At 44.9% G+C, this 14,177-nt stretch overlaps 1 protein-coding gene across 1 annotated transcript in view; it reads left to right on the forward strand.

Moving 5' to 3' along the window:
* The first annotated feature begins 2,587 nt into the window (after positions 1 to 2,587).
* Positions 2,588 to 14,177, forward strand: part of Dpy19l1 (dpy-19-like 1 (C. elegans)) — a 101,732-nt gene continuing 90,142 nt past the window's right edge. The window contains exon 1 of the mRNA XM_013509069.1: positions 2,588 to 2,601. The gene's annotated coding sequence lies outside the window, so the exon portion shown is untranslated. The remainder of the gene's footprint in view (positions 2,602 to 14,177) is intronic.

The following is a 14,177-nucleotide window of genomic DNA, read 5'->3' on the forward strand; positions in this document are numbered from 1 at the left end:
CGTCGGAGCGAGCTTTCCTCGTGTGTCCTCCGCTGGCACTTTGGGATTCCGCGCGCGCGGCGTGTCGCCTCGGGCGGTGCGGAGTTTGGGGTGCCCCAGCCCGCCCCCTCCCCGCCGGCCGCTGGCGCGCGCGCCCCGCACACACGCGTTAGGATGGGCTGCGGAGAAAGTTTGAGCGCGCGCGGGTGATGGCCCACTTCCCTTTCGGTCCCAGGTGGACGTCCAGGAGGCGAGGGGCGCCGCAGCCGCCCGGACCGCAGGCCTGGCTCTCGGTTCAGCCCCTGAGAGGCTATAACGCTGCCTTTGCCATGTGTGGCCGTGATGGGCTTGGGCTTCTGGAATTACTTAATTTCTGATGATTTAGCCCTTGCTGACTTCTCTGTTTCCGTATGACCGGGAGTTCTTATAGCCCACAGTTTGGGGTTCATTATAGGCCAAGGGACAGCACAGGACAGAAACATCTTTCATTGCCACTTCAGGAATCCCTGGATCTTGAAAAGCTGCGTGTATTGTCAGGAGCTTAGGAAGTGAGGACTGCTACTAGGGCGGGCCCTCCCCGGTGCCTCCCTTCCTGCCCCTCCCCTCCCGCACCACCTTAAATAGTAGGTTCTAGGCTACAGTGCTAGTATTTTGGGCACTCTCTTCCTTTTCTCCCAGGAATGAGCCAGTGTGCGGGTGAGGTTCACCTTGGGGAGGCAGCATGCTACAGGGAAAGAGGAGAGGAGAGGAGACGGCCTTCAGCTGTGCTGGCTGCTTAGCCTTTCCTTCAGTGCCTGTGGAATTACCCCTGTCTTACTCAGCCTGGGGATGTGCTGGGGAGCGGAACTAAAAGGATCAGTGCTCAGGGGGAAGTCCTTTTTGTCTACATGCATTTTTCTTTATTTTTTTTAAGCTATTTTAAGTTATGAGATAGGGAAATGGGTAATACTGGTTTGAGATTGAGTGACAGAGTAAAAGTGCATGTTTTGAGTGGCTAGCATAAACAATGACCATTTCTCAGTAAACTGTGGAATGGAATTTCTTTTTCAGGAAGGGACAATAACAAATCTTGGAATAATGATAGAATATCGATTGCTTTTTAAATTTTTTTTGCATTTTCCCCCCTCTTACAATTGTGTTTCTTTTGAATCTTCTTAAATTGGACAGTTTATGTTTGGATTTAGTAAAGCCTATGGATCCTAAATACAATTTCGGATCTGTTGAATGGTGTAACACTCTGCTTGGCTGGGCCTGGAAATTAGAAAGTGGTGAATGTGATGGAGCAGATCCTGGGTGTACTCAGGGCGGTCGTCACCAGATGTGTGGAGACTGGGTGAACACACCATGGTCCAGACCGTCTGTGCTGCTGACTATCTGCAGGGAGGCCACAGGGCCCCCTGCGAGGTGCTTCTGCGAATGATTGGACCTGAGAGTTTACCTCCTTCTCCTGCCCTGACCCTTGCCAGCCCATTTGCCCTGCCAAAGCATCAGAAAAGCTACCCAGACCCCGGGAAGGGGAACAGTTTCAATATTTTTGAAGGTTGCCTCATTTGCTCTTCTATTTCCTCTCCCAGAATGAAGTGAAAAGCCCAAATGTGGACCTTTGAAGTAGCTCTGGTCTTCCGGGTTGAGAGCAGAGTTAACCTGTAGCCCATCAAGTCCAACCGTTAAATAGGCTGTCACTGAAATGGCTTCGTTTCTGCTTAGGAAGAAACTTTATGATGTGAAGGTCCATGGAGAAGTGCGGATTTCGACGAGTTAATAACTGGGGGGTGCTCTTCTCCTTTATGTGCTAGACACCAAGAAGTCACCACAGCAGCCCTTTCCTTTGTTGAACAGTGAAACACTGTCAGAAAATCTGTTTTAATCATCGTATCTGTTTTTCTTACTCGGATAGTATGTACTACTTATTTAATGCTAACAGTTGTAGAAGTGGGTTCTCAAAATGTTTACTTTCAGAAGTTTCAACCTGGTTGCTTTCTATTCATCTGCCAGAAGGAGGCAGAGGTGTAGAAAGAACCTTGACAGTGTTTTACAAGCTTTTTGACCAGAGCCCATAATAAACAATACATTAAACATGCTCACACCTCCGAAAACACAGCCCGCTATCATCAATGTGTATTTGTCAGTGTGTCTCCGGGTCTCTTTATATGCAGTATGTCAGTGTCTGGAGGGAAATGGATTTAATAAATGGACTCTTTTCAGAGGTAGGAGCAGGCTTAAGGAGTCCACAGAGGGCATGGGGGAGCCCAGGGATGACCTGTAGTAGCTGGGCTGTGGAGTTAAGGCCAACCCGGGAAGAGCTAACCCAAACTTTGCCCCCCTCACTAGGACACTAAAGCTTTGCCGTGACACCTACTCCTTGGAGTCTACCTTATAGGTCCCGGAACAAGGCACAGCAGGGAAGACTAAGCTAAGCCCTAAGTGTAGCATATGCAAATATTTGAAGCAAAAGTTTCACAGAGCAGTATTGACTGAGCATGTGTGATACACTGTCATCTATTTTTTTTTCTTTTATGCTGTTTATAAAACATGAAGTTGGCTTCACAATCCCGCGTTGTGCTTCCCAGTTTGAAAACAGCACCTTTCAAGACCTTTTCCCCTGAGTCTGCCTGTTTCAAGGTAGGCACTGAGCAAAGCATTTGGCTTTGTTGAGGAGGCCTAGTTCATGGGCCTGTCCAAGGAGAGTGCTAGGCTGGACATGGTTCTCAGGTTTAGCTGTGGACCAGTTACTAGGGCTTTCAAACCACACAGAGAGCCGAGCCTGAGGCGGGCATAACTGTGGGAGGGAAGAATGGTCTGCCTGTCTGTTCTGCCTGGAGCGATCTGCTGCAACAGCTTAAATCCACTGCCCTCCTTAATGGGGACGTGGGCAACCTGCTGGCCATAGCTTTACGTATTCTCTGCTGTTTTCCCCAAACACAGGGGCTGTGAGTTGCCATTTATTGCCTGATATGGCCACGTATCTCTTGGACAGTGTTCCCTATCCAAAGGATGAAGTTGGAAGGGGCACTGGGGAGGACTGTGAGACATACTTGAGAAACATGCACATAGAGCCCTCTGTGATAAGAGACTGAATGCAAGGTGCTGCTCAGGAGGCAAAATAAAAAGGCAACCTGGGGATAGCGAAGACAGTGATAAACAAATCCTTCTCCCTTCTCTGTTTGACTCCTTCCTGTCACCTGCCCATTCGTGTGCCCCCCATTCTTGGTTCTCTGTCTGCAGGACTGTATGCCATGTTGACAGGTCCTGGTGAGGCGCTGTTTCGGGCAGCACCTCCCCTGTGGTGATAGCCAGAAGGGGTCAGAAGCTGCGCAGAGGCCAAGGGTTTCATCCAGCTGTTGGGAACAGGACTGCTGGCTGGGGACAGAGCAGGCATTTCAGTACTAAGCAGCTTTGAGTCCTGCTTCTGTATGCAGAAGCTGTGTCTGTCCTCTCAGTATTTCCTATCCTTAGTTGCCTCATCTTTAAAATGGGAGTGGTACGTGTCTCATCTAGTTATGGTGAAGAAAAACATGAAGCTGGGCATGGTGGCACACACCTGTAATCCTAGCATTCAGGGCAGCTGAGGCAGGAGGTTCACAAGTTCAAGCCCAGCCTGAGTACTTTGTGGACACCCTGTTTCAAAATAAAAAAAACTAAAACAGCTGGAGACGTAGCTCAGTGTGAAGTCCCTGGGTTCAATGCCTAGTACCCAGAGTAGGTATGCAGAGGAGGAAAAGGAAAGAATATACCTAAAATGGCGCAGTCAGTTCTTTTGTATTTACCAGTTATTGAATATTTATTGTACCAGGTGTTATTTTGGGGGGCATAAAATAAGACTCTGTAACCCCTACCTCTGTGGAACTTATATGCCAAAATGGTGTGTGTGGCAAATTAATGGAAATAATTGTATATTATAATAAGTGCATAGGAGGAAGAAAAAAATCAGCTGAGATAGTGAAATAAACCCCAAAGTCAGGAAATCCATTGAATGAGAGCAGGAAAGGCCTCTGGGAAAGTGGTCTTAAAACTGAGACCTCTGGGAGCTCAGATGTGAACCGTGTAGCAGATGAGGGTAGCAGACCACACTGCTGAGGAAGGACCGGCCTGAGTGGACTGAGAGAATTGAGGGTGGTCAGGTATGGACCAGCCTTGCAAAGAGCTTTATTCTAGTGCAACCAGAAGCCCTAGGAGTGCTGAACGGGAGTGTTGTGATTACATTTTGGCTTTGGGAATCTGCCTTTGGGAAAGGGGTCAAGGCAAGGTCTGATCTCCTAAGGGGCCCAGCAAGAGAGGTGTTCCCCCAGATGGATAGGTGATGTGGAGATGGATGGAAGAGGAGGGTGTAAGGTGGAAAGGGTAGGACTTAGATGATTTGGTCTTGCTGAAAGGGAAAGGGAGGAATTATGAGTAATTCCTAGGGTTTTGGCAGCTCCAATTGGGGAAATAATGGTATTCACTGAGATGCTGGAGACAGATGTGAATGTAGGGACAGGTTTGAAGGAAAAGAGCAAGAATTTTATTTTGGACAAAATACTTTTGAGACATTTGTGGGATGTCAAGTGGAAATGTCAGGTTGGTGGTGGAACTTAAGAGAAAAAGTATGAGTGGGGACCTAAAAGAGGGGGACTTCTGCAAACAGGTGATTTTCAGGCTCAGTGAGATTGGATTCTGGCTCCCAAAGCAGCTGTACATCGCCTGGAAAGGGACTTGCTCTACTCAGGCTTCATTCTCAGCTCCTTGGAGGAGCTCATGAACTGTGAGCTCAGTTATCACCGTGGCATTGGGGTTGTCACACTTATTTTCCCAGCCTGGGCTCAGAGTCACTTTCCCAAAATCCCTGCTCCTGTGGGGCAGGCAGGGCCAGGCTTTGAACCCTGGGCAGTGTGGCTCCCGAGGTTTTGTACCTGTCTAACTCCATTCCACCTGGTCCAGGATGCCAGTGCAGCAGAAGAAAGCCCCGCTACCCCGTGCTGAGGAACCTCAGCATTTTCTGCTTGTTATGGCTTGTATCTAGATGTCCCCGCAAAGACTCCTGTGCTCATGGGTAGTGCTTTTGGGAGGTGGCTGGATCATGGGTGTGCGATGCTGAACTAATCCACTTAGCATAGTTTAGCATAGTTATGGGTGTGGATGAGGGTTTACTGAGGAAAGAAACACCCACCCTTTGTGTGGGTGACACCATCAAAAAGGCTTGTAGCCTGGATAGAATAAAAAGGGGAAGAAGAAAGATATCTTGTTGCTTCCTGCCTTCCCTCCCATGGACTGTTTCTCCTCTTTCATGCCCCTCTGTTATACTGCTGTGTCTTGGAGCCAGCTAACTGGACTGAAATCTCTGCAAACTGTGAGCCAAAATAAATCTGTCCTCTTTAATGTGTGGGTATCTGATATTTCATTGCAGCATTGAGAAAGTAGCTAAGACACTGCTCAGTAAGTGTCAGCTTCTGTGTTCCTCTCTCTTTAGAGAGTTAGAATGGGAACCCTACATAGAGGCACAGCATAAGAAACAAGAAAGAGCATGTTTGGAGCGCTGGTGGAGCAGGAGCCCAGGGACCGCATGCTGTTCTTCTGGCTGGCTTCCTGACAGATACTGAAGTCACACTCAGCACTGTCTAGGGGAGCTTGTGTGAGCTAACACATAGATACCCCAACCCATGTATCCCCTGGAAAGCCAGCAAGAAGGAGGGCAACTTGGGACTGGAAAGAATTTCTTCAATGCTTGAAACCATGTTAAAAAAAATTCTAAAATAGACTTCTGCTTAAGTCTAGAGAATATTGATAATCACCAAAACATGTTTTATTCTTAAAATTCATTGAGCCAGCTGAGATAGCACATGTCTGTAATCGCAGTGACTCTGGAGGCTGAGGCAGAAGAATCCCAAATTTAAGGCCAGCCTAGGCAATTTAGCAAGACCCTTTCTCAAAATTCAAAAAGGACTGGGGATCTAGCTTAGTGGTAGAGTGCTTGCCTAGCATGCGCCGAGGTTAGCTCTAATCCTTGGTGCCTCAAAAAAAAAAAAAAAAGACAAAAAGGAAAAAATAGATGTTCTGAGTGTAAAGGATATATTCTAAATTTGTGATTGACTTTTGGTTAAAAATATGGCATGGATGTTTAAAGTAGATAACATTTTAATTATTGTACACACATTTGGATGTTGCTAACATTTGAACATTTTAAACACCTAATCCTATTAGGTTCTACCAGTGTCTCTTAATGAGTGCGTTACGTATATTGATGTTCCTTCAAGTTTATGTTAATAAGCTACTTATGTATGTTGTTGTCTCTCAAAGTTTATGTTAACAAGATACTTATACTTCATGGAGACTACAGACCTGCATGGGTATTTGCAAGTGGGGTAACCTGCGGCCTTTGTGTTTAATTGATTAACCCTAACTTCTTATTTTGCTAGCTCATCTCCACCCTCAGCTTGTCCTTTACCACACCATTGTGATCTCACTGGGCAAAGCCTCCTGGTGTCTGTGGTCCCTTATTCTGACGGCTGCAGTTGTCAAAACTGGTGCAGGTTATAGTGTGTGTTGGTCCTGCCCTTCATGCTGCTGTTAAATCCCGTAAGGAAGATTGTTCTCCCTGGCTGGCCTTTCATCATTCACTCAAACATTACTGAATAGGATTACATTTAAAAAGTGAAGAGTTAATTTTCAAGAGCACATAAGTCGACTCCCATTGTGGCATATTTTTGTTCTTAACACTGCCTTTTCATTTTCTGGGAGTTGTTACCGTTACTTTTGCATCTTTCCCCCTTGACTTCTAAAGTAGCTGCCTGTCAGGTGCAATTCTAGTGGGATTACCATCGCTGTTGCGTGATGAAAGCTTGGGGGCTATTTCCTAACTTTAACTTCTTGCAGCAGTGACAGTAAATGTAATTGTGCAGCTATCACCAGCATCACTCAGAACTGTCAGTGTGCTCTGTTGTTCTGAGCAAGGATGGACAGAATTTATCTACTAGTATTTGTTTTGTTTTTTTTTTTTTGGAACGGGGAATCGAACTCAGGGCCTCATGCTTGCCAGGCAGGTGCTGTGCCACTGAGCTATATCCCCAGCCCCTATCTTCTAGTAATTTAAGCACAGTTTATAAGTCATTTCATCAATTCCCTTTGTAAACTTGCTATTTAGACAGATTCTCAATTTGGGAAGACTGTTGTAATTGAGAACAGTGAGGCTTTATTCATGTTTTTCTACTCACTCAGATGTGCCTAAAATATACCCTCAATATGCGGCCTGTTCCTAGTTCCTAACAGTAATCACTGCTTTTTGTAATCCAGCTTTTCAGTACTGCAGTTGTTAAATGGCAGAGGAGTTTTCCCCAGGTTTTCATAGGAATCATAAAGCACTTATATAATTGGGGCGGTGGTACTGTTTTCTACCATGTTTAAAAGGTTTTTTATAAAACTTTGTTTTTCATTCTTTTCTTGTCTTTGGTGTTCATGGACATTTCATAGCAAGCTAGAATTTAAAGGTCACTGCATAGCATTTTACTCATGGGGAAACTAGAGCAGTGCTAGGTGATTACTGACTTTACCACATGGGCCTTGGGGTTGAAGCTCCAGGTGTCTTGGCTTTGTTAGTCACACCTGTCACATTATGGGCTTAACCTAAAATTTCAGGAACACATCATTGGGAAGATGACTTCCTGTGTCCCAAGCCCCAGTGACTGTCTTGGAAAGAGCACTGCTTTGCTGGCTTTGTTCACTGGGAATCACTCTGGTTTACATATTCTTGTGGTCAGCCTGCCCCTCTTCAGTTTGTCTTTGCATAATTAATTTTTGAAAACTAATAACTTCTGAATTTTTTATATATATATATGTATATATTGGTTTTTTGGCAGTGCTATAAAAACTGATTAAAATAGTAAGTAAGTGTCACAATTTAAATTCAATGATAAGCAACATATTGTGATATTCAAGGGCAGATTGCTGTTTGGAGGGATTGTGTAATCTTAAAATTGGAACGGTTCACCAGGCAGTGGACTTAGGAGGTTGTCTTGCTGAGCATGCTTGGCCTGCATGGGTGCTGCGTATTGGTCCCTTTTTCCTATAGTGAGGAGATGCAGCTTCTACAGTTCCCCATTGGGTTTATTGAAGTTCTGTAGCTCCCCTCTGCATGCTTGGAGCATTTCATAGGATCGCATAGCATTTGGCTTTGTGTTTTACCTAGCTGTTTGTTCTTAAAGCACTGAATGTGTTTTTTAATAAGGAGAAAATTAGTTGTTTTTTTTTTTTTTTTTTTCCCTTTGTGATACTGGAGGTCGAACCTAGGACCTTTGTACATTCTCTGGCCCTTTTGAATTTATTTATTTATTTCTATTTTTAAAATTTTGAGACAGGGTCACTAAGCTGTCCAGGCTAGTTTTCAACTTGCAATCTTCCTTCCTCAGCACCTGGAGGGCTGGGATTACAGGTGTATGCCACTATACTAGGCGAGGAGGAAGTTACTTTATGAAAATGATCAGTGTTTGTTACTGATTGATTTAGAAATATCTGTATTCACATGAGGCTATGACTTTTTTTTGTTTTGTTTTGTTTTTTTGTTTTTCTCCGGTGCCGGGAACTGAACTCACGACCTTGCGCTTGCCAGGCAGGCACTTTTACCGCTGAGCTAAATCCCCAGCCCCAAGGCTATGACTTTTAAAAGAAGTTAGAATTTATTGCTTTTAAAACACACTGAGCAATTGTTGTATTAAGGATTACCTACTTTAATGTTTATGCATCAATAAATGTTTAAAACTTATGAAACATTTTACATGTGTCTCTTCTTAGAGGCTCTCTTGTTTGCAGATATTCACTTTAAAATAAACCATTTTGGTTCAAGGCCAGGTTGGGTACCTTAGTGAAACACCCTATGTCAAAATAAAAGACAATTTTTAAAAAAGGGCTGAGGTTATACCTGAGCACAAAGGCCCTGGTACTGTAAAACAAAACAAAACAAAACAAAACAAAACAAAACAAAACAAACCAAGAAAATCCCTGAAAGCCCCAAAGTGCTTTGTCCTTGAAGTTCTGTGATGTCTGGGCATCCCTGTGTGCTAGCACACCCTTTCAGTGAAACTCAGTCACTTTTTCATGGCTGAGCCTGGAATCAGAGAGACCTGGCTCCCCCAGGCCTGGCTGAGCTCCAGCCCCGGAACCTTGGGCCTTGTGGGGAAACAAGACCCACATCTCCCCCCAGGAACTCCTGGGTTGGTTCTGCTTAGTATGTGAAAATGTGTGTAAGCTGCAGTGGATAAACGTGTTAGGTGTCATCCCTGGTATTAAGGGTGCCTGATTTTTTTTTCTTAACTGTTGTAAGCCTCTGTTTTGCACAGTGTCCAGTATATATCAAGGAGATTCTGATTAAAGAAGACCATCACCAGGTTGGACCATTGTGAATTTGAGATCGTACTAGGGACAGTAGTTTTTTAAAGTCATAACTGTGAATTTTAAAAGCAATCTTCCTTCTCAGTTTGAGACTCATCTAACTAAATTGAGTCTAACACCTTTTCCTGTTCAGAATAAAATTTTTCCCTGTTCGAAAGAGAAAACAGGAAGGTCTATCTTAGCTAGGTTTTGCAGTTTGGGGAGCAGGGTGATCAAAAGGAAAACAAAAAATAGTATGAAAATAGCCATGTAGTTGCTTTGGGGAGTGTGAAATCCAGTTAGTGGTGAAAGCTGTGGGTACTTCAAGGCCATAAAGTTCAGGGTTCGAGGTAACGGATAACCCAGCAAACCTCCTTGTTCTATACTTTGTACAAATGCAATCCAGGGAGGCTGAAGAAGTTATGTCAAATCAGACCTAAGGAATGCTGCACTAGGAATCATTTTCTTACTAGGGGAAATGAAAATAACTTGAAATTTTATTCTTTCCTTTCCTTAATCTTTTTTTTTTTTTTTTTTCAGCTACCAAGTTTTGCCAGTTTCCACTTCAGGTTATGTCTTGAGTTTATATTTTCTTTTCCTAATAAGCCCATTTTGTTGCTGCTGTCAGCCCTCATCTCTCTCACACCCGCATCATTACCATGCTTGCTTGCTGGGCTTCCTGTGGTAACTGTGCTACTTCGCAGAGTCTGGACTGTGCACAGTCACTGCAGGGCTTGTTCCAAATTCAGGTTTCCAAGCCCCTCCTGTGATCAGCAGTGGAGTCAGACTTGCTGTATAGCCTTGGGGAGCTCTTCCAACCTGAGCACTCGTCCCTTTGGTCGCTCAGCTGATCTGCCCCAGTCCACACTGCGGCATTGCCAGGATTCCGGAATGCTCTTAGGCTGATGTGGCTCTTATAGGTGGTTTTGAGTCACCTTAGGGGGCCTGTTGAAGTGCAGGCTGTGTCTGGGAGTACTGGATGGGCCCTGAGAGTGTGTTTCTAGGCAGCTCCCAGGAAATAAGAACCCGGCTCCAGGATACATGGAGTAGTAAGGAGCCCCTTCTGCCAGGAGAGATTGGATATCCACCACCTAGACTCTCCTTGTCATGGTCCATGCTGGTGGTGCTCACCCTGACTATATATCGGGATCATTTGTGAACTTAAAAAAGTACATCCCTGGAGTTTCAGATAGGGACCTTGACTGAAAGCTCAAGCATCTCTGGTTTCCCTGAGTGTCACTGGTGACCCTACTGCACTACCGGTGTGGACTGTTTTGGTCCCATATCACTGTGCTTGTGCTATTACCCTTCTCAAGACATGTACAGGAACTGGGAGCCTGTGTCTCAGTGGACAGACAGGTGGTCTGCACAAAGCCAAGAGGCCACTGGCCCTGGGGTCTCTGGCTCAAGGCCACTGATGAGCACCTTTCTCACTGCTCTCCCCTCTGCTTTCAAGGTGCCCTGAGCAACCTGAGCTCACGTGACTCGCCCTGAGGGCCAACAGGTTATGTGTAAGGGGTCGGGGAGGGCTCAGCACAGATGATCCTGTCATTGTCATTATTTTTTATGCACCAAACATCAGTATCAATGATGGAAATCTTCCTGTCCTGTTGGATTGAGTCATATACAGCTATGTCTCATCTGTCTTCTGGCTGTCTACCCTGACTCCCCCACCTGGATTGTGTTCCTGTGTGCCTTTAGCCCTCCCCCATTTGCTTTAATGAACTGTGTCCCAAGAAGGTGACTACTGATCTGCCCTCTCAGGTTTGATGCAGTTCTTGACATTTATGTCATCTGCTAGCGTGTTGAATGTGGTTATAATCTCCTTATTTTATGGACTTAAATTTTATCTCTCAAGGAACCTCTAAGGGCGAAGACATTGGCTTCTATTTCTGGAATGTTCTTGACTTCTAGGCAAACCTGTTGTGTATTTAGTACTCATTTTCATTCTTGTTGGCTTGGAACAAACATTTGTGACCCACAAAAAAAGTCTAGGCAACACAAGAGGAGCAGGAGCTGAGTTTGTGTGGTATGACTGCTTACTTTCTCAGACTAGATTCCTAAGAATGACTTCCTTTTTTAGTTTGCTCCACAAAAACTGGGCTTTGTTTTCTAGGTACTACAGATTAGATGCAATATTCACATAATGTGAATCCTTCAAATAATTTGAGTTGTTTAGGTACTGTCTCACAAGCTTAGAGTTTTAGCTGAGTCCATCCTGTGTTTCCTTCTGTGTGGCTCAATGAAGTGCCCAGTAGGAAGGCTGCGTGGGGAGGTGGTGTGGAGATGAATTAAGCCGAGGCCCAGGTGCCGAGCCCTGGAGCTATGGCAGAGGAAGCTGGCGTGTGTGTGACCACCTGTATAGGTGCTGTCATCCAGGTATCCCAGCCAGGACAGCTGCACAGAATGCCATACTTGAATTCTCTTCACTGTGACGGATGAGTTGTGGATTTCTCTGTCAGGAATAGTCCTCAGAGCAGGGGGTTTTAGGAGATCCTGTGTGGTGGGGATCCACTGAAGCAGGCGAAAGGTGGGCTTCATGTGTGCGCAGAGGGAAGTGGAGCTGTTCAGGAGAGGGGAGCAGAGGTTCAGTCCGAGCAGGCAGTGGCGGACTGGGCCTCAGGAGGGCTTGCTGGTATGGGGCAGGGAGGCTTTGTGCAGGGAGGAAACCTGAAACTCGGCACAGACCCTTAGAACAGATGGGGAGATTAGAGAAGCGCGGAGCCTAGAACCTGACAAGCTTGATTTTGGAAACCTTGTCCTAGTGGATCTAAGGGATGTCTTTAGCTTCTTTTATTGCCATGTGATCAAAAATAAGGCCCAAACTCTTTAGAATACTTTAAGTAAGAATTAGTGCCCATTTAGGAATAGGCATTCTCCTTACCTGCCCTACTGTCCCCACCCACTAGCTGCTGGGGATGATGCCCATCTCTGGAAGTTCTGCTCTTGAATAGCCCTGTGCCTCTGGGGAAGAGCAGCTTTTTGTGAAATGGGATTAAAGCTCACAGGATGTGGAAGTGAAGTTTTCAGAGGCGCTATGTGAAGGCTAAGCACCATGACCAGAAGATGCGTTTGTTCTCAGGAACTCACCTGGCGGGTGTAGCTGTGGCCAGGTGGCCTGCAGGTCCCCACAAGATGAATCAGGGCCATTCTGGCTTTGCAATTCCTGTCTCACACTTTGGGAAGGAGACAGGACAGTGGGCCTCATGCTTGAGTAGCATTGGACTCAGCTGGGAAATTTCACAAGGACAGCTCCCATGTGCACCCTGTAGTCCTCAGGGAGGGACCTCAGCTGTGCGCTGTCCACTGTCCTGGGGCAACAAGGATGGGGCTGAGGGCCTGAGGATCAAGCAGAGTGGCTTAGGGAAAAAGCCCCTGTCCTGTCTCCTGCCTTCACATGTGACAGACCTAGGTGGACTGGGCACCCTGGCGTGCTGCTGGGCCTTTCTTCATGCTGGCCCGTGAGCTGCAGCTGGAATCAGGTCTTCAGAGGGTGTATAAGCTAGGACCCCAGCTGGGCTGGGGTCCTGGTTCAGACCTTGTCATGAGGAGTCAGTGGTGCATGCTGCTTCCTGCACCCCAAACTCTGTACACCAGCCACAGGCAATCTGGAGGGGCCCAGGGTTGAGGCTTGGGACAGCCTGTGCTCAGGGTACCTCATTGCAGGAAGTAAGTGGTTGTGTGTTTGTGTGTGTGTAACATGCATGTGTCACAGCGTATTCCAATTAGGTTTGTTATGTAGACGTTATTATGGATGACTCCATCCTCCCCTTCCCCACTGTATCAAGCAGTGCCCGTTAATTCACCGAACCTCTGAATCCCGGCTGCACGTGTTTACTGAGAACAACTGTAGTCAAGTTCAATGAACGCTGTCTCTTCTGGGAGTCAGGGTTTGGGTTACTCAAACTCAGATTTTTTTTAAACAAGATTCTAACCAGAGAGGAAGAGTAACACTCAGTGACAAGTTCTCTAAAATCTGTAAATTGATAAAGTGTGTCAGAGTCTGTGCAGTTTCTTTAGTCAGAAAGAGTTAATGCAGAGTTCCAGAATGTCAAATTCAGGTTGAGAATGTAGGCAATTTATATGCTTCCAGCAAAATTATAAGAGCGTTTCAGAATTCTTAGGCATAAGGAATGTGATCCTTGGAATTACATTACATAGCAAATCTTCCTTTGAATTCCTTTTTCTTATAGAATGAGTTTGAATTTTTTTGAAATTTACACTTTAAAAAATTTTAATGTTTTGATTTTTTAAAATAAAAAATACTCAACTTCATTTCCTTAGAATACCAAAACAGGGCATGGGTGTTAATGTGAAAAATGGATTATCTGTTTGTTACGCTTGCCCAAAATATCAAAAGGGTGGAAAATTACTAGAATAAATTTCTATTTTAAATTACAGAAAGTAATTTAAAATATTCTTTACTGAAGGCAAAGAAAGCTCTAGGAATGTTTGCAGATGTTTTTTTCACTTTATAACTTCATTCTTAAATTTCATGGTTATAGAACAGTGTTTTCCTGGAAATTTCATTTTCAAATGACATGTGTAAGTATAACGTACTTCAGTTTTTAATAGTGTATCATCATACTTTTATGTAAGTACTCATGGGCTCTATAGACTATACTGCCTGGTATGTCCTTGAAGATAAAAATAATCCAGATGTATGTCTAAATATCATGCAGAAGCCACTCTGATTTTTAAACATCCTTGGATAACCCATAAAAGGAATAATCCAAATAAAAACAAGTGAGAGTTGGCAGTGTATTACAGTGTAATTCTGTATTTTAAGAAATAAAATAAAGCAAACTCCTCTTACCTTTTGTTTTTCTATTATAACAACCAGCTTTTGGTATTTCATTGTT

This window comes from Chinchilla lanigera, unplaced genomic scaffold, assembly GCF_000276665.1.
Source record: "Chinchilla lanigera isolate Chin_1 unplaced genomic scaffold, ChiLan1.0 scaffold00159, whole genome shotgun sequence".
Classification (NCBI taxonomy): Eukaryota; Metazoa; Chordata; class Mammalia; order Rodentia; family Chinchillidae; genus Chinchilla; species Chinchilla lanigera.